Source organism: Erythrolamprus reginae, chromosome 1 (genome assembly GCF_031021105.1).
Source record: "Erythrolamprus reginae isolate rEryReg1 chromosome 1, rEryReg1.hap1, whole genome shotgun sequence".
In the NCBI taxonomy this organism is placed as follows: domain Eukaryota; kingdom Metazoa; phylum Chordata; class Lepidosauria; order Squamata; family Dipsadidae; genus Erythrolamprus; species Erythrolamprus reginae.
The window spans coordinates 348141070-348167900 of record NC_091950.1 but is presented as its reverse complement, the minus strand read 5'-3'; the positions used below and the strand labels follow the sequence as shown (position 1 = coordinate 348167900).

The window sequence follows — 26831 nt, the reverse complement described above, 5'->3', positions numbered from 1 at the left end:
TGCTTTATTGAGTTCAAATCACAGACATCATTTCCTGACAAGGATTTGGAAATTACACTCTACACCCTTAAGATTAAAGTGGATCTTGTTCCATCAACTGTTTGGAAAAGCTTCAGTTTGTTTAGCGTTTTCCTTAACATCTGCTTTCAGTACAAGGGTTCAAGTACGGGACTGTACATGTTGCAAACACGAAGGCAAACAGGGCTCCCAATGACGAGACAGCTAAAGTGCCCAGTTGCCCAAGCTGTGGCAACTGAGTGTTGGAGAAAGGGAAGAACTGGGTCACATATCAATGGGTTTTTTAAGAAATGAGAGAGCAGCCAGCGAGAACCACCTAGAAAACTGAAAGAACCTCTAAAAGATGCATCTTCCATTTCATGGACTGACACCTCCTCTTGCCCTTCTTTTAGGGTAATTTTTAAAAACTTTTTCCTCTCAACATGCATTCAAATAATACAGTATACCATCTAATTTTCCATGAATAAAATGCAGTATTTTGTTAGTAACTAATATCAATCATAAAAAAGTGCAATTTCCCCCCTAATTTTGTCATCCAGTTACATACATTATCTTTTAATTAAATTCCCTCCTGAATGTTCCTTCAAAAATATAACACCAATCATATTTTCTAACTTATTAACCATTATGCCATAATGCCATAATCTTTATTCATTTTTCTATAAGTTAAGAAAACCTTGTCTAACCAATCAGATGTTGACAAAAAAATTAAAAACAAAACAAAACAAATAAACACAAAGAAATTTCAGACTTCTTCCCCATCTCTAAATAGTGCATTTACCTAATCCCAAATTTATTGAAATTATTTCAACCCATATTACATTTAACCAATTAATACTTATCTACGTTTCTTACTTAAATGCCTTGCCCTTCTTTTAGAATTTGTAGAAGCTAATCCTCCTGCCGATTCGGACTCATTCTATAGAACCAGTAGCGGGGATTTCCCCTCACTCGCTGAACCAGCAGCTATAGCCGGCTGGACACGCCCCTAAAGCGTCTTTCTCAGAAGTGCCAGGTGGCACCATTTTGTCTTTTGCTCCTGCACATGCTCAGAAGCTGTTTTTTTGCTTCTGCACATGCACAGAAGCTGAGTTTTTAGCAATGTGCATGTGTTTGCCCGCCCATGAAGCATGCATGCACCCGTGTAATGCAATCATGCAGCACGGGAAGAAATGAACCGGCAACGAGGTAAGTCAGAACCCAGCCCTGGATATGGCCCATGTGACTAGGATTGCCAAAGCCCTGCAACCAGGAGCCCACTGCTTTCATCGTAAGTATGAGTTTGAGCCTGTCCTCTGTGCCTCTATAACTGTCTGGTTCAGTTCTGCAACCCAACAAGACCGAAACAGACTTCATAGGATAATCAGAACTGCAGAAAAAACAATTGCTACCAACCTGCCTTCCATTGAGGACCTGTATACTGCACGAGTCAAAAAGAGGGCTGTGAAAATATTTACTGACCCCTCGCATCCTGGACACAAACTGTTTCAACTCCTACTCTCAAAACGTGGCTACAGAGCACTGCACACCAAGACCACTAGACACAAGAACAGTTTTCCCCCGAATGCCATCACTCTGCTAAATAAATAATTCCCTCAACACTGTCAAACTTTTTACTAAGTCTGGCGGGGTCCTCCGAGTCCTCGGAGAGGGGTGGTATACAAATTCAATTAAAACTAAAAAACAACAACACTACTATTACTACTAGTTTTTTCCTCATCATTCCTATCATCCATTTCCTCCCACTTATGACCATATGACTGTAACCTGTTGCTTGTATCCTTAGGATTTTTATTAATATTGATTGTTTACTGATTGCTTATTTGACCCCTGTGACAATCCTTGTGTTGTACCTCATGATTCTTGACAAATGTATCTTTTTCCTTTATGTACACTGAGAGCATACGCACCAAAGACAAATTCCTTGCGTGTCCAATCACATTTGGCCAATAAAGAATTCTCTACTCTTCTCTTCTTTTCTCTTCTCTTCTCTTCTCTTCTGCTCTGCTCTGCTCTACTCTGCTCTGTTCTAGTCTATTCTAGGTAGGCCCTTCGCACACATGGGGCTCCTTTCTAGTCTGTATCCACAGTACCTTGGGTACCTAAGAGGAATTAAGGATGGGTAACTGGTAGTGAACATTTAATTTCTTTGGGGAAGATGAGTCACAGTGACTGCGGAAATGATGCATAATAACAGGAGCATGTCACGCTCATAGACAATTCAGAATTTTCAGGGATTTATTTTCCTGGTTCATTGATATTTCTGGAGCTTTTGTTTTGTAAAGTAATGTTAAAGACTATTTTTGAGGATACAATTCTGTCTCAAAGTAAAGAGAAATCATGCAGCTGCTTTAGGCAGGGGGTTGTTAGAATTATTAAAATAGTTTTTATGTTGTCACTAGGGATTTTAGGATATCCACCCAGGACAATGATTAAGGGAGGGTGGTGTTTCAAGAAGTTGGCTGTGATTGTGCGACATTATGCAGAGTGTGTATAGTGTGAGTGATGGTGTGATGGCTGCCAATTTGACAATTGCCTTGCAGACCTTCCTGCATCCATCCCTGGATGCAGAAGTTCAGAAGTTGCAGGCTGCAAGCTAATAGGAAACCTGGCATCACATGCTAGAAGAATAAAAAAAAAGATAAGGGCTATCAAAGCCATTAGGTTATAAAGACAACTCTCTCTCCCTCCCACCCCCAACACAAAGTCCTCAAATATGTGTACAAAGTCATTAAATGTCACAAATTTAATTCTACGCAGCTTCTCTAGAAACACCAATCTACTAACCAGAGCATACAAAACATTTGCCGGACCAATTCTTGAATACAGCTCACCTGTATGGAATCCACACTGCATAACAGACATTAATACAATTGAAGGAGTCCAGAAATACTTTGCAAGAAGAGTCCTCCACTCCTCCTCATGCAACAAATTACCTTACTCCTCCAGACTTCAATTACTGCATTTAGAAAATTTACAGCTATGCTGCCTCCGAACGGATTCAGCTGTTGTTCATAAAATCATACATCAAAATGTAATCCCTGTTAGTGACTACTTCACCTTTAACAACAACACAAAAGCATGCAATAGATACAAACTAAATGTAAATCGCTCCAAACTAGACTGCAGAAAATAGAGTTGTCAATGCCTGGAATTCACAACCGGACTCTGTTGTTTCTTCCCCCAATCCCCCAATCTTCAACCTTATATTATCTACAATAGACCTCTCCCCTTTTCTAAGAGGTCTGCAAGGGGCATGCATAAGTGTACCTTTGTGGCTGCTGTTCCTGTCCTAATGTCTTTTTATCTTTTCTATCTCTACTTTATGCTTATATTATATTAAACATACTACAATACAATACTATATTTGTATGACAAATAAATAAATAAATAAATAAATAAATAAATAAATAAATAAATAAATAAATTTATATACCCCGTAGGAGTTACAGAGGAAGAAGGTGGAATGGTGGACAGTTTTTTAATTATTATTTATTATTATTTATTAGATTTGTATGCCGCCCCTCTCCGAAGACTCGGGGCGGCTCACAACAATAATAGAAACAATATAACAGTGAAACAAATCTAATATTAAAAAATAATACATATCTAAAACTCCAGCAACTAAAACCATACAACACAGAGATACCAAACATAAAATATAGAAGCCTGGGGGAGGATGTCTCAATTACCCCATGCCTGGCGATAAAGGTGGGTCTTGAGTAATTTGCGAAAGACAAGGAGGGTGGGGGCCGTTCTAATCTCTGGGGGGAGTTGATTCCAGAGGTCCGGGGCCGCCATAGAGAAGGCTCTTCCTCTGGGGCCCGCCAAACTTAATAGAAGATGTTATATTAGAGTCTTCAATTGAACAGGTAAGTCAATCCTGTCTTTAGTTTTTCTCAAAATTGGCAACTTTAAGATGTGTGGACTTCAGTTTCCAGAATTTTAGCTGGGGAATTCTGGGATTTGAAGTCCACTTAAATTAAGTCTGACAAACAATACATTGAGGGCTTCCTTTTCCAACATTCTGATCCTGTTTTGGGCCTCCTGAGGGATTCAGCCCGTAACGCTCAATCCTGACTGATGTACAAAAAAAACCTGTTGGTATGACATGATTTGTTGCAGAATTCTTCTCCCCAGACTTAGATAATTGAATTCACTTGTGCCTTGCCTGTTTCCCCTCTTCCCCCACCTAACGCACCGTGTATAACTCTTTGTTTTTGTTTTGTTTCATTTGTAACCAACTCTTCCTGCAAAGAGTTTTAGGGCAATTTACATCTGGCTTCCAGGTGGTCTCTAATCCAGGGACGCCCTTCAGAACCAGCCCTTCTCCTCCTTAGCGGTCGAATAGCCTCAAAGGCTGCCAGGTTTCTAACTGGCTCTGGAGTTTTAACAGCCGTATGACGTGCAGAAGTTAAGCAAGGAAAGCTTCCTATCGAGAGCTACTTCCAGCTCCAATTAGCAGTTGCATGTCAGGCTGCTGTTAAAGGGGCAGGATCCAAGCCAATGCAAACAGCTGTCAGCCCTGACTTTATCTTCTCACGTGCGTTCACGTTTTTATAAACCTTTTCCCTGAAAGAAAACAGCTCTATGAGCATGGAGAGGGAGGATGAGGGGAAACGGTAAACAAAGATGGAAGTAATTAAGAGTATAATAAACGAATTGGAGGCCAAAAAGAAAGGGTTAGGAGCATTATGTGTTTGATCAGGGGGGAGCATAACTGAAGAACTCACACAGTCTCAGTCATCCACATAGACTCTAGCCCCCTGACCGATGAATGCTGTGTACATTTGTGGTCTGAGTGGGAATGCCTGGCTTTTAATAATTGGGGATTTTAGATTAATTGGATTTAGGACATTGTATTATATTGGTTTTTTAATATTTATTTATTTATTTGTTTATTTAACTTGATTTGACTTGACTTGATTTCTATGTAACCCTTCTTGAGGCGACTTAGGGCAGCGTACAACATTTTAAATGCAATAATACAGTGGTCCCTTGACTTTCGCAGGTCCGACATTCGCGGGAAGTCTATACCAGATCTGGGCAAGGAGTGGCCCCGGGCCACATCTGGTCCGCTCGCTGTCTGTGACCGGCCTGTCCGCTATCTGTGACCGGTCCGTGGAGGTCAGGGTCTGCTCCAGTGTGAGGATGAAAGAGCTCACCGTGTCTGCCAGGACTCCTCCGGTAAATCCATTAGCCAAGTCCCCCTGTTCCATATGCAAGCTGATGTATACTGCCCAATTTCCTGCCCCCCCCCAAACAGTGCTGGGATTCAAATTTTTTTACTATTGGTTCTGTGGGCATGGCTTGGTGGGCGTGCAGTGATGGGCTCCTATGGGTACGGTCAGGTAAGCAGAACCGGTAGAAAAATTTTGAATTTTTTTCTTTTTCCCCCCTTCTGGGCTCTGGGTATGTTTTTCCTATTGCACTAAATGAGGCTGAATGTGTATAATTTTAGAAGAGCTGTGCGTGTGTGTGTATGTGTGCATACACATACAGTTTATGTAGTAGATAATGTATATTTTTGTGTGCCTGTGTGTAATATGTATGTACACATATGGCATATATACATAGAATTAAATAGTAAATTTTTGAAGTTCAGGAATGGTAAATAGGGAAATTGTATTTCTTTGAGGCGAAAAGAGGCCAGGCACCCTAACCCAAACCTTTGATGTAAGTTGGCCATCTTTATGCCAGTCAACTGACCTTTAAGCCACCCCCCCGGTCACATGATTGTCAAGCCACTCCCACCCAGTCACGTGTCCAACAAGCCTCATCCACAAAATAAGCTATGGACACAGTGTGGTAGTAATTTTTTTTTTGCAGCCTTTCATTGTGGGCGTGGTATGGTGTGGCTTGCTGGACATGGCAGGGGAAGAATACTGCAAAATCTCCATTCCCTCCCCACTGCAGGGGAAGGTTACTGCAAGATCCCCATGTCCTCCTGATCAGCTGGGACTTGGGAGGCAGAGAATCGCTGGGGGCAGGGCCAGTTAGAGGTAGTATTTATTGCTTTTCCAAACTATTCAAATTTTTCACTAGAGGTTCTCCAGAACTGGTCAGAACCTGCCGAAACCCACCTCTACACCCCAACAATCCAACCTAGAAGGGCCTTTCATGTTTTAGCTTGAACTTAGTAGTGTCTATCACCTCTTACAAACTTGTTGCCCTGGAACTCCTCTTTTAAGTGGAAATTTGTACCTGAGTCTTGCTCCCCCTCCTCTTGACCTGAGGAACTTACTTCACTATCCTTCACTCCCAATAGTGAGAAAGCCCCTGTTTTATACCAGGTGACCAGTGACCTAGCTTGTTTTCCTGAAGCCTCTAAAAACTAGTAAACTATATTTCACAACATGGCAATCATTTGGTGCCCTCAGGACATAGTCCAAATGATGACAATAGCTTTGCACGACAAACAAATGTGCCCCACAGCCTATTTATAGACTTTGGATGTGCTGCATAGAGATAACCACACCAAGCCTGAGTTAGGCAATTCATTATAACTCAACAGTCTGCACAAAGTATTTTTTCTTTATATCAACACCACATTGAGTCTCTGGAAAGCTCAGCTCCCTTTCTGTTTTGGTGATTTCTCCAATACTGCCTGGGAATCCTGGGAGTTGAAATCCATATATTTATACATGTCAAGGTTGAGAAACAGTGAACTAGAAGCTTCAGTTCATACCTATTGCTTAACTATATCAATGGTGTATGGTGCTAGAAATAGCATTTCTCACAGAAATGACAGTGATTTTGGGATTTGTGATGGGGGTTATGGGAAGAAGTAGTAAATTGTATACCGTGTTTTCCCCAAAACAAGACCCTGTTTTATATTCTTTTGAACCCTGAAATAAGTGCTTGGCCTTATTGCCCTGCACTCAAAAGCCCAATTGTGCTTATTATCAGGAGATTTCTTATTTTGGGGAAAACAGGGCACATATTTTCATAGGAGATGAGGAAATACGAATTTGCCTGTATTTCTTGCAAGAAAGATTGGGAGTCACTTCTTTAAATATTTTTTTCTATGTCTTTTTTTTTCTTTTGCAGTTTGTATTTCTTTTCTTTTCCAGATACAATTTGCATTAAGTTTTAGTATTTTAAAACTCCTTAATAAAATGTATTAAAAATAATGAAATCGCTTTCTGTAGCTACATGAGGACCTGGGATGGCATAGACAGTTATCAAAAAGTTCCTAATAACAGGAGTGGGAATTGCTGTATGGCATTTGCCAAATATTTTGCTCTTCTACCACCATCACCCACCCAATTCCTTGCTACTAGTAAATTCCCTGAAGTAATTGAGTTGAGTTCAGTTGAAATCCTAAAAGTACAGGATTTCCAGTTGCTTATCTGTAATAGTAACCACTTTCAAAAATTATTATTTGTAATTTTTGAAGGGAAGAGTGGACAGTTTCACATTTGCCCTCCAATATTTTCAGTAAATAGGATATATAAGAAAATAGGATTTTCCCAAAACAGATGAATAAAATGAGGAATGTTGTTTAAACTACAGTGAAAAATTGCATAGAAATGTAGTTTGTTTTTCCTGTGTCTTGATAACACCATGACCACATAAAAGAAGTCCTACTTCCCTTTCATGTGCATTATGAGATACAGGGCTCTGATTGGGTACTCAGAACTGCTATTTTGATTTTTTTTTTCATCCTTTCCTGCTTCTGTTGCTGCAAAGATAGTGTACTTCTGCCCAACTTGGCTGGTTTCATTAAGCCGTTGTATGGCTTGTTTGGATTTTGTTTAGCCTCTTGTGAAATCATCTACTGTAGTTTCTCAATCATAATTTATGATTTAGCGTGTTTTGTGACCCCCGTGACTTTTATAACCTGAATGGTTAATATATCAGATTTTATTCTCAGGTTTCTCCATTCTTGATGATCATTCCAAAATGAGCTGGGGTGGCGCAGCAGGTAGAGTGCTGCACTGCAGCCACTGAAGCTGACTGTACATTTGTAGGTCAGCGGTTCAAATCTCATCATTGGCTCAAGGTTGACTCAGCCTTCCATCCTTCCAAGATGGGGATTGTGGGTTGTGGGGGCAATATGCTGGCCCTGTTAAAAAGTGCTATTGCTAACATGTTGTAAGCCGCCCTGAGTCTAGGGAGAAGGGCGGCATAAAAATCGAATAAATAAATAACTCCTATCAGGAAAACCAAGTTTGATGGTCTTCTTTGAATGCAAGACTCTAAATCTGTTCCTGGTTTATCCAGTTCCTAAGCTACCACTGGCTCCTATGCAAAGAAAAGAAAAGTCCATGTTTTTAAAGAGAGCAAGTCTTATTATTGCTTTTAGGCAGGAGGTGACAACATGCTTATTAAGCAAGGGGAAATCCCAGCTCATAAACAAACCGGATTAAGAGTGCATTGCATCAACCCAATAAAAGTTGCTATTCTGATCAATAGTTATGTCATCACTTGTGGTTGAAAGGTCACTGAAACATGGACGGCATGCCAACGCCACAGAGCACTGTTGAATACTATGAATCACTAGAACTTTGCACCCAATAGAATGTTTTTGCTTCTCCATCGTCAATAGATTAGAATATGCTTTCTAGCAGCGGTGAAATCCAGTTCCCTACTGGTTCAGAAGTCGTGCACTTTCAGTGTGTGCTTGCAATTAAGTATGTATAATAATAATAATAATAATAATAATAATAATAATAATAATAATAATAATAATAATAATAAAATAGATTTGTATGCCGTCCCTCTCTGAGAACTCCGAGAATATATTATTATTATTATTATTATTATTATTATTATTATTATTATTAATTAGATTTGTATGTATGTATCTATTTATTTATTTGTTTGTTTGTTTGTTTGTTTGTTTGATTTCTATGCCATCCTTGAGGCAACTCAGGCCGGCGTACAACATTAAATATAACAATACAGTGATCCCCCGCTCGTTGCGAGGGTTCCGTTCCAGGAGCCCCCGCAACGAGCGGGTTTTCGCGAAGTAGCGATGCGGAAGTAAAAACACCATCTGCGCATGTGCAGACGGTGTTTTTACTCCCACAGCGCTAGCGAGGAGCCGAAGATTGGGGGCGGGGCGGCTGTTTGCCGCCGGCATGGAGGGCTTCCTAGCAGCCCCCCAAACCCGGGTTGGGGGTCCGGGGGGCGCTGGCTCTCGGCGCTTTTGAGCTGAGTCCGGAAGCGAATTCGCTTCCGGACTCAGCTCAAAAGCGCCGATAGCAAGCGGCAAGGAACGGCTTGTCTCGGCGCTTTCGAGCTGACCGGACTCAGCTCGAAAGCGCCGAGACAAGCCGTTCCTTGCCGCTTGCTATCGGCGGTTTTGAGCTGAGTCCGGAAGCGAATTCGCTTCCGGACTCAGCTCAAAACCGGCAATACCAAGCGGCAAGGAACAGCTTGTCTCGGCGCTTTCGAGCTGACAGCTCGAAAGCGCCGAGACAAGCCGTTCCTTGCCGCTTGCTATCGGCGCTTTTGAGCTGAGTCCGGGAGCGAATTCGCTCCCGGACTCAGCTCAAAAGCAGCGAGAATGAACGGCGTGGGCGGGCGAAGGGCGGGCGGCAGCGAGGAGTTTGCGTGGGCGGTGGGGAAACTCCTCGCTGACGCCAGCAAGAGGGGGAAGACCCAGGGAAGCCGCTGCCATCTACGCATGCGTGCCCGGCACGCATGCGTGGATGGTATTTTTGACTTCCGGGTTGAAAAATAGCGAAGTACCCTGTTCGCAATGGCTGGGGACGCAATAAACGGGGGATCACTGTATATAAGAAATCTAAATAACTATTAAAAATTGTGAAAATTTATTAATAACACTTTAAAAGACCCCATGTACACCCACATTCATCCAGTCCAATCATATCTAGTATCAGTCTGGAACACTCACGGCCCCCATGCCCGCCGGCAGAGGTAGGTTTTTAAAGCTTTAGAAAAGACCAGGAGGGAGCGGGTGGTACGTATCTCCAGGGGGAGTTTGTTCCAGAGGGCTGGGGCCGCCACAGAGAAGGCTCTTCCCCTAGGCCCTGCCAGTCGACATTGTCTGGCCAACGGGACCTGGAGAAGGCCGACTCTCTGGGACCTAACTGGCCACTGGGTATGTGTGCTCGCTTCACTCATGCATGGACCACTGTACATCTTATATGCTTTTTTACCCTCTATGCATGTGCAGAAGGGGGTTGCTTAGGGGGTTAAAAAAAGAAAATGGCGGTGTCTGGGTGGGTGGACGGAGTCTCACACTGCTGTCGCTACTGGTTTTCTGAACTACCGGTGGCAGTGATGGGCTCCTACGGGAACGGTCAGGAACGCAGTTCCGGTAGCAAAATTTGGAGCTCCACCCCAGAGCACCCAATTTGCACTGAAAGATGTTGAAACAAAATGTATAAGCCATGCCCACAGTGTGGTAGTAAAAATTTTGGTAGTCCATCACTGACCGGCAGCTGCCATTACCAGTATGCCCAAACCAGGGTGAACATATAGCATTTCACCCCTGCTCTCTAGATAACCTTTTAGAATAAAAAGCTATGTGGTATAGGGAGCTAACCTAAATAACATAGCCATCCTAGAGTTACTTTACATATTTGAAATAAACAAACAAGAGGTTAGTATAGAATTTAATGCATAAGCAACCTTTGTGTTTTGAATTTCTCTTCTATAATAGCTGACTTTGTCACCGATGATATCACATGACATTGGACTTAGTAGCTACGTCGTGGTCTTGCAGCCAATTAAATGCAATTATGCCACTAGAGGGAAATAGCGCTGTTTAGAATCTCCAGTCTTTTGAATACCAAAGTTAGGAACCACATGTCCAGTCTCATCTGAACAAAAAATAAATATTCTGCAACGAAATGATGCACTGGTCTTGTTATGAAACACAATCATGTCATATAATTCTTGCATCACACAGGAATAAGAAAGTTTGTTTTAGAATTATTATAACCACTCAGTGTTACTATGTAGAAATCTCTGACTGAATAAACACAGTAAGTAGAAAATGGGGGAGTCAAGTTTGGTGTGTTGATTAGAACTGAATGAAGCACGTTACACTTGACGAGACCTGGAAAGTTTTAAGTTGAGACGGTTCTTGATTTTTCGACTCCAACTGAGTCCAAAATTTATGTTGCCAAGTGATACATTTCTTAAGTGAGTTTTGCTCCATATTACGCCCTTTCTTGCTTCAGTTAAGTGAATCTGTGAAGTTGATACGTTAGTAACCTGGTTGTAAAGTGAATCTTTGCTGACCAGATTGCAAAAGGTGATCACGTAATCTTGGGGCACAGCGATGGTCATAAATATGAGTCAGCTGCCAAGCATGCTCATGGGGGTGCTTCAAAAGTCATGACTGTGAAAAATGGTCACAAGTCACTTTTTTCACTGCCATTGTAACTTTGAAGAGTCGGATGTATTCAACAGGGTTATATTTTGATAATTGCACTGGTTGTTGAATTAGTATCACTTGGGTGGGCTCTCATGTTACCTTATGCCATCAATTATGGTTTATAAACTACTGAGGTGCCATGGCACAGTGGCTAGAATGCAGTACTGCAGGCTACTTCTGCTGATTACTGTCTGCCTGCCATTTGGCAGTCCAAATCTTGCCAGGCTCAAGGTTGACTCACCTTCCAACCTTCCAAGATTTATTTATTTATTTATTTATTCATTTTGTCCAATACACAATAATACACAATGAAGATTATAGAGGATATAGTAGAGAAGAAATACAAGATATAGGGAGAGACTATAGGACAGGGGATGGAAGGCTGGTGCATCAGTTGCAGCCCTATTTGGACAGGGAGTCATTGCTCACAGTCGCTCATGCCCTCATCACCTCGAGGTTCGATTACTGCAATGCTCTCTACATGGGGCAGAACGCCGGGTCGCGAGAACCATCGTGGGGCTTCCCAGATTTGCCCACGTTTCTACAACACTCCGTGGCCTGCATTGGCTGCCAATCAGTTTCCGGTCACAATTCAAAGTGTTGGTTATGACCTTTAAAGCCCTACATGGCATTGGACCAGAATACCTCCGGAACCGCCTGCTACCGCACGAATACCAGCGACCGATAAGGTCCCACAGAGTTGGCCTTCTCTGTGTCCTGTGGACTAAACAATGTCGTTTGGCAGGCCCCAGGGGAAGAGCCTTCTCTGTGGCGGCCCCGGCCCTCTGGAATCAACTCCCCCCAGAGATTAGAACTGCCCGCACCCTCCTTGTCTTTCGTAAACTACTCAAGACCTACCTATACCGCCAGGCATGTGGGAGTTGAGACACCTTTCCCCCAGGCTCCCCCAGGCTCATGGATGCCAGGTGTATCGGTGGTTATTGAAATGGATGTCCATGTGCCGCCTCTATGTTGGTTGAGACAGGCAGAATTCCCTTGAGTATCATTTGTTGGGGGTCAGAAGAAAGGGAGGGTTTTGCCTTCTCTTTCTGCTCAAGATCCCCATGGACAATTGGTGGGCCACTGTGTGACACAGAATGCTGGACTCCATGGGCTTATTTCCTGATTCAGCATGGTTCTTCTTATGTTCTTAACTTTTTCCTGACCGAGTGCCCAAGTGTGCATGGTGCGTGCATGCAGCCAAACCCCCAAAATGCAATAAGCGTGCGCCCCCCCATGCATTCTATGCACCCCCACCCACATCTGTGCATGTGTGTGAGAATCCCACCCGCACCCCACCCCTGCGCACGCATGCACAGCCCCTGCACATGCTCCACCCCCATGCATTTGCACACGCATCCATGTACGCACAACACCCCTTCATGCCTCCCACACATATTATTTTCCACCCATTGCTTCTTGTCCTGCCCTCAGGTGCTTTGGAGAATAGGTTGACTCCTTCTTCTTTGTGGCAACCCCTGAAATGTATTGGAACACTGCTATCATGTCTCCCTGGTTCTTCTTTTCATTAAACTAGACATACCCCAGTTCTTGCAACTGTTCTTCATGTTTTAGCTTCCAATCCCCTAATCACCTTTGTTGATCTTCTCTTGCACTGTTTCTAGAGTTTCGACATCTTTTTTACGTTAGAGTCAGACCAGTTCACTTTGGAAGGTCGGAGTGTAAACAGGGCCTTGAAATCTTCATTTTGGGGAAAACAGCTCCCTAGAAATCTAATAGCAAAGTGTATCCATTGAAGGTTATTGATGTAAATCTTTATTATATGCAGCCTGTATATTTGTAAACATGTATATAAATATTAGAAATACCACAAATCGGCTCTGACCTCACTGAAAAGAAACAAACTGCATGAAAAAGGTTCACGCCCTGAGACTTCTTACTCATGAAATTAAAATATATGAGATATAACACTAAATTCTCTTATGCCCCCTTTATTTCTGTTCTGGTAGATCACTTTGAGCAGCACAGCTATGCTGCACAGGTAGTTCTCTTGGCAGGGAAATCTGACATGTCGATCCATCGATCTATCGATCTATCGATCTATCGATCTATCGATCCATCCATCCATCTATCCATCGATCGATCGATCGATCGATCGATCGATCGATCCATCCATCCATCCATCCATCCATCCATCCATCCATCCATCCATCCATCCATCTAATCAATTATTAAGTGAATGTCTATGTGTTGGCTGAAATTTTGACTTTGTTAGAAACATTCAGAAGATATCTGAATTAGGACATCTCAAAAACAGCCTGTATCTGTTTTTGAACCTCTCCTCTAAAGCTTCATTCTGAAATCTAGAAGTATGCAGAGAAATAGGGCATTTCCATATACACATAATTTCACTCCTACAAATTTAAAAAACACTTGTTTTTTTTACTATATTTTCATTGCCGACCCTATTACCTTCCTTGCAGTGTTAAGTTTTAAACAGGGGCCATCCAACATTCCCTCTAGCTCCAGAATCTCCAACTTTGGAGAATTCTAGGAGTAGAAGTCCACGAGTCTTAAAGTTGCCAAAGTTGGAGACCCCTGTTTTAGCTTATTGATAGGGGAGCATACCAGCTCCTGCTTGAAAAAGTTGAATACCCAACTTTTTTCTCTGTAACCAATAAAGCCGATATTAATTTCATTCATAACAAATAAAGTCAATATGGGCTTTTATTGATAATAGAAATTCCTTCAGTTGTTATTGACCATATTGTTGTGAATGACTCTAGGAAAATAGGAATCTCAGAACATTTCATTGTCCTTGTGAGAAACCTATCCTTAGGTCAGGAAGTCACAGTCCATACTGGATTCAGCTCAGCAAACTCAAATTCAAATTCAACCTATAACCCAAGTATTGATAACTTTGAAGTGAATGCTGTGGGAAACTGTGAAAATGACAAATGGTTCATAGTTCAAATGAAATCCGGAGTGCAGCACTGCAGGCTACTTAAGCTAACTGCTAGCTGTAGTTCAGCAGTTCAAATCTCACCACTGACTCAAGGTTGACTCAGCCTTCCATCCTTCCGAGGTGGATAAAATAAGGACCCAGATTTTGGGGGGCAATATGCTGATTTTGTAATCCACTTAGTGTTGTGATTCCGTCCGAGGCCCCTCAGGGAACGGCTGATCTTCTGTCGGTTTCCTGCTCAGAGGGGGAGGATGAGGAACAGGAGGTGCAGGCAGACGAGGAGGAGGAATCCCAGGCTGAGGAAGAGGGGGAACAGCCAGAGGCCCCCGAGAGGGAGCTCTCCCCAGCAAGCAGCTTGGATTCCTTAGAGGAAAAGCACAAGCAATAATCGATCTGCGACAGAGAAGAGCAACACAAAGAAGGGACCAATTGGCTAGGTACTTTCAGCACTAAAGAGGCAACAGCTGGGTTTGGGTGTGGTGCTCTCTGGAAAGGCTAAAAGGCAGACCCACCCTTCCTGGCTTGTGGAGTATTATCTTTGGGAGTCCTGGGACCTGGCTGTGATCTTTGGCGTCTTGGAATTCTGGTTTGTGACTTTGAATACTGAAACCTTGGGGGAAAAAGGTGGGGGTCTTATGCTCTACAGTGGTGGGTGTGCCAGCAAGAAGTTTGCTGTATTGTCTGGACATCAGGACTCTGCTGTAAAGTCTCCTAGCCTGCCTGTTGGGAAGAACAGGTTTTTCTCTGTGTTTATTTTTCAAGCTATAAAGTACTTTTGCTTTTACCAGCGTGTCTGGCTGTTTTTTCCAGTTGGTGTTGAAGTCTGGGGGAACCCAGACAGAACACTTAGGGAGGGCTGTAAAAGCACTATGAAGTGGTAGATAAGTCTAAATGCTACTGCTATATTTTGAATACATTATTCAAAGACTGTTCTGTTGAGACGTGCACAATGGTAGAAAGGAAAAAGAAAAGAACAACCAGCAGCAAAGTAGGTAGATTCCTTTAAAGCAATGCTGGATGTGTCTCCTGGAATATCTGAAAGAAGACAGATGGAGAATCCTGGAAGTTAACAAAGTTGGAAGGGGCCTTGGAGGTCTACTAGTCCTCTCCAATAAGGAGAAGTCTACTTATATGATGGTTAAGAGAGAGTTATCATTTCATGGCAAACAATAGTAATCTTCAAATTACAACTGTTCATAGTTAAAAAGGCAGTGCAAAAGTGACTTGTAACCATTTTTTTACACTTACAATGGTCACACAATCAAAATTTAGCTGCTTGTTAGCTGGCTCATATCTATGCCGGTTACGATGTCCCAGGTCCTGTGTTCATATTTTGTGACCTTCTGACAAGTAAGGTCAATGGGGAAGCCAGATTCACTTAATAACTGTGTTACTCATTTAACAACTGCAGTGATTCACTTAACAAACTATGGTAAGAAAGGTCATAAAATGGGGCAAAATTCACTTAATACGGTCTTGCTTAGCAACAGAAATGTTGAGCTCATTGGTGGTTGTTAATCTGAGGACTACCCATACTAATATTAATCATACCTAATTTCTTTCCAACCCCCCCCCCCCCAAACCCTTAAAATCCTCTTTCTAGAACTCAGTTTCCAAATCCCCTCATCATCTTAATCTTTCTTTCCTAGACGTGTCCTACTTCTTAAAATTTGGCACTCTTACCTGGACGCAATAACCCAAATAAAACTGGCTTGCGTCAGAATAAAGTCACACAGCTGCGTTCTATGAGCAGAACAACTATGCTTTTGTTTTGCTAGAACTTTTTTTTAAAGCTCAAACTTTAATGCCTTGTCACTTCTTTTCTGATGGGGGCATTCCACTGCAAGACATTCCACTATTTCCACCAGACTTGTTATACTGCAATTAGGCAGTTTACAACTACGTCGCCTCCAATCGGCTTTAACTGTAGTTCATAACATCATATACCAAAATGTCCTTGCTGTTAATGACTACTTCACCTTTAACCGCAGCAATACATGAGCACGTAATAGATTAAACTGCTCTAAACTTGACTGCAGAAAATACAACTTCAGCAACACTGCTAAAAAAAATAAAATAAAGGGAACACTTAAACAACACAATATAACTCCAAGTAAATGAACCTTCTGTGAAATCAAACTGTCCACTTAGGAAGCAACACTGATTGACAATCAACTTCACATGCTGTTGTGCACATTCAACTTTGTACAGAACAAAGCATTCAATGAGAATATTTCATTCATTCAGATCTAGGATGTGTTCTTTGAGTGTTCCCTTTATTTTTTTGAGAAGTATACTACCTGACCCTGTGGTTTCTTCCCCAAACCCTCAAAAGTTTAACCTTAGATTGTCTACAGCCAACCTCTCCCCATTTCTAAGGGGCGTGCATAAGTGCACCAGTGTGCCTATCGTCCCTATCGTCCCTGTCTTATTGTCTTATTGTCATTTTTTATCATTACTTTTTACTTATGTTTATCCAAACTACTATCCTATACATGTTTGACAAATAAATAAATAAAATTTGGATAAGAGCTACACTGGATAGCATCACCATGACGGATCACAATCTTTCTTCTCCTGGACAGATTGATCAGCAAGGGGACAGAAACTTCCACAGCCCAGCAGTGAAGGAATGTTTCCATAGGTTTTAAGGCTTTGGGGACCAGCAAGCAAGACACTTTCTTCATTTAGCTCCCGCCTGCCGTTCTGCAGGTTCCTTTCCACCGTTAACTTGGTGACCCAGTGATACTGCTTGAAATTGTTACGTTGGAACAAGTTAGAATCCTTGGGACCAAGGAAGGCTCCAGTTTCTCACTGAAAATGATACTTGTGAATCTAGGGCATGTGGCATCAATAGCCAGGGAGAAGAGGCAGAGAAAGAGAGGGCGAATGTGCCGGGAGGCACGCACACTTGGTTTTACTTGTATAAAAGCATCAAGGCCAGGTGCAGCGTTTGGAGAAGGGAAGGCAGGGGATAAGCACATGCCATCATCGGTTTCGTCCCCCGGCAGCTGATTTGGCCGGCACACAGAAGCCTCAGATGACTTTCCCTCTGCTTGCCAGCAAAGCCATTTCAAGAAAGAGACGTGTGTCGTTCGACACCGGTGCACACTACTAGCTGCACGTACAGGCCTCCAACTCAAGGCAGTTTTGGCTGCGGTTTGCATCATGGCTTTTCCAACCACGTCGTTTCCTCGGCTTCTTATCTGACGGGCAGCAATATGCAGTTCGCCTCCTGCCTCGTGCTATGTCAGCCCCCCCTCCACATTTCTCAGGATGCAATGAAGGGAGACAGCTGTCCGTCTGGAGGGAGAGATGCTCAGGCCATCACGACACCCGGAATCTCTGCCAAGTCCATGCTTCCCTCCTGCTTGCTTTTGTCTGACCCTGAACGGGAGGGGAAGGAGACAAGCTTTTCATCCTCAAAGGAGGCCCTTTCTCTGGGGAGCAGCTGGGCTGGCCTTGGCCAGGTGTGACACATGTCTTGGCACTCAAAAAACCCACATAGCGCTGGTGGAAACCTGAACAGTCCATTTAGTCATTACATTCTGACAGCAGTTCTGGCCTGAACACATTCATCCTCTCTCTTTCTATGCTCTTGCTTTTGTGAAGGGCAGTGAAATAATGCGTTTGCTGGCAGCTGTGACATGGTGACTTTGGAAAGGTTCCTACAAAAGAATCCAAAATCTGGGGCAGATGTGTTGAATCCATAATTTTTGGTTCCAAAAAGTTGTGGTGCACACAGAACAATCACATTAGGACACATGATAGCAGTGATGGGCTCCTACGGGTACGGTCAGGTACGCAGAACTGATATAATTTTTTTTAATTTTTTTCTTTTTTCCCCTTTTCTGGGCTCTGGGTAGGTTTTTTCTATAGCACTAAATGAGGTTGAATGTGTATAATTTTAGAAGAGCTGTGTGTGCATGCAAGCGTGTTTCTGTGTACATACACGTACAGTACATACACGTAGAGTTTATATAGTAGATAAAGTAAGAGCCATGCTGAATCAGGCCAAAGCCCATCGTCCAGCATTCTGTGTCACACAGTTGTCCACCAATTGTCCATGGGGATCTTGAGTAGAAAGAGAAGGCAAAACCCTCCCTTTTCCCTGACTCCCAACAAATGGTACTCAAGGGAATCCTGCCTGCCTCAACCAACATAGAGGCGGCACTTGGACATCCGTTTCGATAACCACCGATACACTTGACATCCATGAATCTGTCTAATCCTGCCTTGAAGCTATCAAGGCGGACAGCTCTCATGACCTCTTCTGGAAGTGAATTCCATAAACCAACGACCCTCTATATTTCCCTTTATTTGTCCTTGCTTTCTTACCTGTGAGCTTTAGAAAGTGCCCCCTTGTGCTAGTATTGTGTGATAGAGAAAATATTTTTTCTCTATCCATCTTTTCTATCCTATGCATGATTTTATGCACTTCGATCAAGTCAGCCCTTAAACACCGTCTTTCAAGGCTGAAGAGACCAAGGCGTTGCAACTTGGTATTATAAGGGAGGTGCTCCATTTCCTTCATCATACTTGTTGCCCTTTTTTGCGCCTTTTCCAGTTCCCTTATATCCTTCTTGAGATGCGGTGACCAGAACTGTACACAGTACTCCAAGTGTGGTCTCACCATCGATTTGTACAGAAGCAATATAACACTTACTGACTTATTTTCGATTCCCTTCCTACCAAGCATGGAATTTGCTTTTTTTTTACTGCTGCTGCGCACTGGGTTGACATCTTCATTGAGCTGTCCCCCAAAACCCCAAGATCCCTTTCTTGGGTTGTCTCAGAAAGTTTGGTCCCCATCAGTTGGTAGGTATAATTGGGGTTCTTTGCCCCGATGTGCATAACTTTGCACTTGTTTAGGTTAAAATGCATTTGCCACTTTGTTGCCCACTCACTCAATTTCAAGAGATCCTTCTGGAGCTCCCAACAATCAGTTTCACTTTTTACCACCCGGAACAATTTAGTGTCGTCAGCAAACTTTGCTATGTATATTTTTGTGTTCTTGTGTGTAATATGTATGTACACATATGGCATATATACATAAAATTAAATACTATATTTTGGATGTTCAGTAATAGTAAATAGATGGGGAAATTGTATCTCTCTGAGATGAGGAGACGCCAGGAACTCTAACCCAAACCCTTGACGTGAGTGACGTCAAGTTGGCCACCTTTAAGCCAGTCACATGTCCTTTAAGCCACTCCTGGTCACATGATCATCAAGCCACTCCCACATAGTCACATGGCCAACAAGCCACAAAATAAGCCACGCCCACAGTGTGGTAGTAAATTTTTTTTGCAGCCGTTCACTGGTTGATATCCATAAATCACAAGCTGGCAAAGGACAAGGTGGAGATCAAGGATGAAATCGAGATCACCATGGTAGATTTTCGGTTGTAAAAGTTAGGAGTTCATAGCCTGGATTTAAAATGGACTGGAGACCACCATCCTTCTACACAAAAATCAGCCTTCCTCCCTTCACTAGCTTTTTCTTTCATAGACCTGGAGTTCCCTAAATTTCCTTTCTCTAGTTGGGATTAATTCATATTCATTAGGCTTAATAATTTAGAAAGATTTGGGAAGTCATTTTATTATTGCTAATGTTACCTCAGAAATCTTTGGGGATGGATTGTGCAGATCTGTGATGGTGAACCAATGGCACATGTGCCACAGGTGGCACGTGGAACCATATTTGCTGGCACGGGAGCCATTGCTCTAGATCAGTTCTTGTGCACTTGTATATGCTGGCCAGCTGATTTTTGGTGGGCATGCCCCCCTCCCCTCCCAGAGTAACCATGGCCCATATTGAGATAAGTAAAGGCCTCTCCCCAGACTTCATGAAAGCCTCTGAAGGCTGGGGAGGGCAGAAAATGGGACTTCCAATGCCACCAGAAGTTGCAAAATGTTCCATTTCCGGCCTTCGGAGGGCCTCTGGGGGAGTGGAGGAGGCCATTTTCTCCCTCCCCAGGTTCTTATAAAGCTTCTGGAGCCTGGGGAAGGCGAAAAACCCACCCTGTCATTGCATGCCAAAAAGGGGAATTGTGTGTGTGTGTGTATGTCACATACACATGCACAGGGGGGCACATGGAATTATGTGTGTGGGCAGACATGCACGCGGCCCCTTCTTCACTCTCCTTGCTTTGGACATGTCATGGCAAAAAGGTTAGTCATCAGTGGTGTAGATCATATTAACATCTGTTTGTTGTTTGTTTGTTTGATTTTTTTATGCCGCCCCTCTCCTTAGACTCAGGGCAGCTCACAACACGTTAGCAATAGCACTTTTTAACAGAGCCAGCATATTGCCTCCACAATCCGGGTCCTCATTTTACCCACCTCGGAAGGAGGGAAGGCTGAGTCAAACTTGAGCCGGTGATGAGATTTGAACCGCTGACCTACAGATCTACAGTCAGCTTTAGTGGCCTGCAGTACCGCACTCTCTCCACTGCACCACTTTGGCTCATTATTTTTCGTATGGCTTTCCTAAGAAATGCATCATCAGGCCTGCCTTCAAACGTCTACACTCTCAGATGATAGTCATGATGCCCATTGTGCAAACAGGACTGTGGGGTAGCACTTCTGAGTGTTCCTGTACAACCAGCCTGCAGTTTCTCTGAATGAATTAAGTGCTTGAATTAATAATGCTCCTTTTCAGGTTTATATGACAGGATTAGCAGGAGGTGGAATGGTAAGAAAGGGTTTTTTTTTAAGCCATCTGAAATGCCAGCATTTTTCAGCCTTGGCAACTTTAAGATGTTTGGACGTCATCTCCCATGGTGGCATGCCAGCTATGGAATTATGGGAGATGAAGTCCACACATCTTAAAGGTGCCAAGTTTTTAAAACACAGGTTTAGGACTAACAGACGGGACTAATTTATAGTCCACTTACTGAAAAGCATCACCTTCATCGTGCTTATCAGAACCACCGGTCATCAACAGCTAAGAAAAATGCCTTCAACAACACTCGCAGGACTGGACAGAGCAGGATTCTTGGCTGAATACCAAAGCAGATGCAATTCAGAAATTTGCTGATAGAAATGATGTTAAACGATTCTACGAAGCCCCCAGATCCTTGCATGGACCTCTGTCTCAGGGAACTCAGATGGTGCAAATCTCATCACAGGTTTTACATCTTACAGTGACTGAAATGACCGAGAAAAACGGTTTCCAAATAAACTATCTTTATTTCTCTACAGGCTCTGAGCGAGCGGAAAACACTTTCACTCTATACGCGAGTTACAGAAGAAGCGCGTAAGACCAGGAGCTCGGCTATTTAAAGACTTTCCCTCAGCAACAGCCGGCGGCTGACAGCTCTTCCATTTTGGCGCCCTCTACAGCAGCCAATAGGAAGCAGGTAAACAATGCCTATGGTTTCTTTCAATTCTGCTTAACAACTCTTGTTTAACAAGTTAACCCAGATACAGAACATTATAGAACATTACAGAATTTACAGTATTTAACACCCCTCCCCCTTCTGGATGATTTTACAGATTTTTATTCGGTCAAGTAAGTTACAAAGTCTTCTAAGTGAGGGGGTCTTCGCGAAGTCCGATCCGACCGTCTAGGGTCGCCCATGACTTGTGTGTCCACCGACGAAGATGGTTCCTCTCGTCCTGCAGACGCGTTGCTCCCATGCCCAGGAGATGGCAGAGCTGAGGCAGCGCTGGAGTGGCTATTTCCCCCAGGTAAGTCCCAATCAACTGGTTCCGGGTTCCTGTTTGTCCTTGCGAAATTCCCTGCGGGGAGGGGATGAGTGTTATCTGTATGTCCTTCACTCCCCATTTTCTCCACTCTCCCCCTAATGTGGTCAATGTGCCTTTTCCAGAGGCGGCCATCTAGTAATTCCACCATATATGTTTTGGGACCTGTTTGGTCTTGCACAATGCCACTTTCCCAATGCTTCCCTGCATCAAAATTTTTGACATATACCTTTTGTCCCACGGCCACTGCACGTTCAGGTATTAGTATATTGTCCGGTTTTAATTTGATGTAGGAGGGGTGCAGCCTATCCAAGGTTGATCTTAACCTTCTCCCCATTAGTAATTCCGCAGGGCTTTTCCCAGTGGTCATACTAGGTGTTATGTGTTGGGTCAGCAAGAACGTGTCTAATCTCTCCTGGATGTCACCTGGAGCTGACCTCTTAATGGCCTCTTTGGCCACTCTCACATAACGTTCTGCTGCTCCATTAGACCACGCTGCGTGGGGCGAGGTAAGTGCATGTCGGACCCCCAGACCAGCTAGGAACACCTCAAATTGCTTAGATGTAAATTGGGGCCCGTTGTCCGAGACTAATATGTCCGGGCACCCATGTGTTGTGAATAACCTCCTTAATACATGTATTACTGCTGATGATGTGGTAGAGGTTAATGGCACTATTTCCAGCCACCTGGAATACGCATCAATCAGGATTAAAAACATGTGATTCCCCACTGGTCCAGCCAGATCAATGTGTACCCTAGACCATGGCCCTTGGGGACTGTCCCACTGTGCAGGGGTGGTTTTAGGCGGGTCTGGCCGCGTTTCTTGGCACTGGCCACATGTTGCCACCCAGTTCTCAATTTCTTTATCCAAGCCTGGCCACCACAAATACCCCCTTGCCAATGCCTTCATCCGCACCACCCCTGGGTGTCCCTCATGAAGCATTTTCATAACTCGTGGTCTTAGGGCAGTAGGGATAACCACTCTTTCCCCCCAGAGAATGCAATCATGCATAACTGATAGTTCTAGCCTCTTGGTTTTAAATTCACCTATTAAGGGATCGTCCCCATTTGCTGGCCAGCCTTTTAAAATGTAATTCAGAATCCTGCTCAAAGTCTTATCTTGCCTGGTTTCCAATGCCACCTGTCTGGCAGTGACCACAGGAGACTTATCCAACTCTATAAGAAGTACCTCTGTAGCGGGCGCTGGGTCTTCTACTCTCTGTCCCAACGGACAGCGACTAAGGCCGTCTGCATGATTAATAGCAGAGCCTCCCTTATGAATGAGCTGGTAGTCATATGCGGCTAGGAAAATAGCCCATCTGGACATACGGGGAGACATGAAGGGAGGAGTGGGCCGTCCCGTGGCTAGCAGACCCAAGAGAGGCTTGTGGTCAGTAACTAATTGAAAAGGTCTCCCAAGCAGATAATGATGAAATTTTTTCACCCCGGCTACCAGCGCCAAAGCTTCCTTGTCAATTTGCGCGTAATTGCGCTCAGCCCCAGACAGTGTTCTAGAGAAGTAGGCAATGGGAGCCTCCTGTCCATTAGGAAAAATATGGGCCAACACACCGCCCACGCCGTACGGAGAAGCGTCGCAGGTGAGCCTCACAGGAAGGGTTGAGCTATATTGCACTACTAGGCTATGCGATGACAAAAGATCCTTAACCATGTTAAATGCCCGTTGTTCCTTCTCACCCCAATGCCAATCTGTCCCTTTATGGAGGAGCCTATGCAGGGGTTCAGCCACTGAGGCTTTTTGGCGTAGAAAAACAGCATAAAAATTTAAGAGCCCTAAAAAGGCTTGAAGCTCTGTTTTACAAGTTGGGGCAGGGGCTTCTTTAATGGCCCTAACTTTTTCCTCTGTGGGGTGAATGCCCTGAGCATCTATACGAAATCCCAAAAATTCGACTGAAGGTGTTCCCCATACACATTTCTCCGGTTTAAGCCGCAGACCCTTATCTCTCAACCTAGTGAGTACCTGCCTAATTCGACTGTGCAGCTGGCCAGAGTTGTCCCCACAAATTAAAATATCATCGAAATACGGGACCACCCCATCAAGGCCCCCCAATAATCGCTCCATTAACCGCTGGAATATACCAGGAGCAACACTCACTCCGAATTGCAAGCGCGTACACTTAAAAGCACCCCTGTGCGTTACAATAGTCTGTGATAAGGCAGTGGCTTCGTCCACGGTCAATTGCTGGTAAGCCTGGGCAAGGTCCAGCCTCGCGAAGATTTTCCCAGACCCCAAGGTGTGTAACAGCTGCTGCACCACTGGAATAGGATAGGAGTTGTGCTGTAGTGCCTTATTAATAGTGGATTTGTAATCAGCACAAACACGGAGGGAGCCATCTGGCTTCAATGGGGTTACAATTGGTGTTTCCCAGGGTGCATGTTCCACTGGAACCAATATACCTTGCGCTTGAAGTTTTGTTAATTGCTCATCTAGCTTACTCAGCAAGGGCAAAGGTACCCTGCGAGGCTTTAATCTAACGGGAGGAACAGAAGGGTCTAAGGAAAAAGAAATAGGAGGTCCCTTAAAGGTACCCAGACCAGCCCTAAAAACCTCAGGAAATTCAGTGACAAAATCAGGGGCAGTAGAAAATGTCAATTTGTTAAGACCTGTTACCGCTAAACCCAAGGGTGCCATCCAGTCTAACCCTAGAAGGGAATGATTAGCTCCGTCTACAACTAACAGAGGGAGAACATGGTTCACATTTCTAAAGGTAATAGGAACAGTAGTTTTACCCAAAATCCTAATTGGGTGACCCTGGAAGTCATTGATAGCAATGTCCAAAGGTTTCAATTCGTCCCGTGCCAAACTTGGGATATACAAATGTAATTTATGCCAGGGCATTAGTGTATATTTCGAGCCAGTGTCCAATTCCATATGGCACGGCTGATGGTTCAAAAGGATGGGGACAACAATTTTATTAGGGGCAGGAGGGTAAACTGTAGAACCACTGAAAAAGCGGTTACCTCTGGCATTCCAAGGCCGGCGGAAACCCCGACCTTGTGAGCGGAAAGGACGGTAGGCTCGTGGAGCAGGAAAGGAAGGTTGTTGACCTTGTGGAGAAGAGTTGTCATCCGGCAAGGCAGCACGGCAAGCGGCGGCGATGTGGCCTCTCTTCTCGCATCTGTAGCAGAAGGCGTCCTTAAAGGGGCAGCGCGACCGTTGATGTTGGCCTCTGCACCCAGCGCAGGCAGGAAAAGTTGACCTGGCTTGTCGTTCTGGTGGCCCTCGAAGGTAGCAGCAGTTGTCATTGTAGTCTTCATAGTCGGCGATCTGCACTTCAGGTAGGCGGCGAGCTGAGGGACGCTGAGAGTCAGTGATCTTAAAAACAGTCTGCAGCTTGTCATTTGACTTTAAATCAGCTGCCGCAGCCTCAGCAACCTCAGCTGTCTGAGCAGCTTTAATCACGTCTTGTAACGTGGAGCCCTCAGTTGCTAACAACTTGTTCCTAATGGTAACGTTTCGCATCCCAAAAATGAGGGCATCCGTCAATCTGGCTTCCGGATTGTCAAAGTGACATTTTGCCAGGATAGTTCTGAGCCTGGTCGCGAACTGGTTAATAGATTCCCCATCCGATTGGGACATACGGGAAAATTGATGCCTATACACTATAGGCGGCTTCGTTGGTTTAAAATGGGCAGCCAACTTTTCTTGCAAAGTAGCCCATGGGACAGCATTAGGTGGTTCGGGATCAGTTAAAGTCCCGGCCAATTCAAAAATATGCGTGCCGCAGTAATTCAAAAATAGAGCGCGTTTCCTGCTGTCCTCAGCCGTATGTAGGCTGGCAGCTTCCAGGAAAATCTCAAATTTAGCCATATAGGCTGCCCAAGTTGACCGTTCCGGGTCAAACAACTCGGGAGGTTGAATCAGCGAAGGGGTCGACATATTGATTTTTTCCTAAAAAAAAAATCACCGCTAAGACCCTCGTCGCCAATGAAATGACCGAGAAAAACGGTTTCCAAATAAACTATCTTTATTTCTCTACAGGCTCTGAGCGAGCGGAAAACACTTTCACTCTATACGCGAGTTACAGAAGAAGCGCGTAAGACCAGGAGCTCGGCTATTTAAAGACTTTCCCTCAGCAACAGCCGGCGGCTGACAGCTCTTCCATTTTGGCGCCCTCTACAGCAGCCAATAGGAAGCAGGTAAACAATGCCTATGGTTTCTTTCAATTCTGCTTAACAACTCTTGTTTAACAAGTTAACCCAGATACAGAACATTATAGAACATTACAGAATTTACAGTATTTAACAGTGACCATAAAGGATTCCAGGCACATAGCTGTACTGTAATATCCAGATCAAGAAAGCCTCTTAAGTTTCTTAAAATTTCTGACCCACATCAGAAATAAAACCATTTATTGATTTATTTTATTTATTCGATTTTTATGCCACCCTTCTCCTTAGACTCAGGGTGGCTTACAACATGTTAGCAATAGCACTTTTTAACAGAGCCAGAATATTGCCCCCAATATTCGGGTCCTCATTTTACCCACCTTGGAAGGATGGAAGGCTGAGTCAACCTTGAGACGGTGATGATATTTGAAATGCTGACCTGCAGATCTACAGTCAGCTTCAGTGGCCTGCAGTACTGCACTCTACCTGCTGTGCCACCCCGACATCACAATGATGAAGATTTAAGAGTATCTGATGCAGTGAAGAGCTCCCTGTTGCCGGCACGACTGGTGCGCTCTTGGTGACTGGCATGGATGCATGCATGTCTTGTGTGCGTGGGTGCTTGCATGAGATTCAGCTTCTTTGCATGCGCAGGAAGCAAAAACTTGCACGAGGACACTCGCCAATTTTCATC

At 43.9% G+C, this 26831-nt stretch overlaps 1 long non-coding RNA gene across 1 annotated transcript; it reads left to right on the top strand.

The window, feature by feature from the left end:
- Nucleotides 1-21515: 21515 nt before the first annotated feature.
- LOC139161564 (uncharacterized) lies at nt 21516-26203 on the top strand. The gene is made up of 3 exons (XR_011558133.1): nt 21516-21663; nt 21800-21994; nt 26010-26203. It is a non-coding gene; the product is annotated as an uncharacterized lncRNA (long non-coding RNA).
- The last annotated feature ends 628 nt before the right edge of the window (nt 26204-26831 follow it).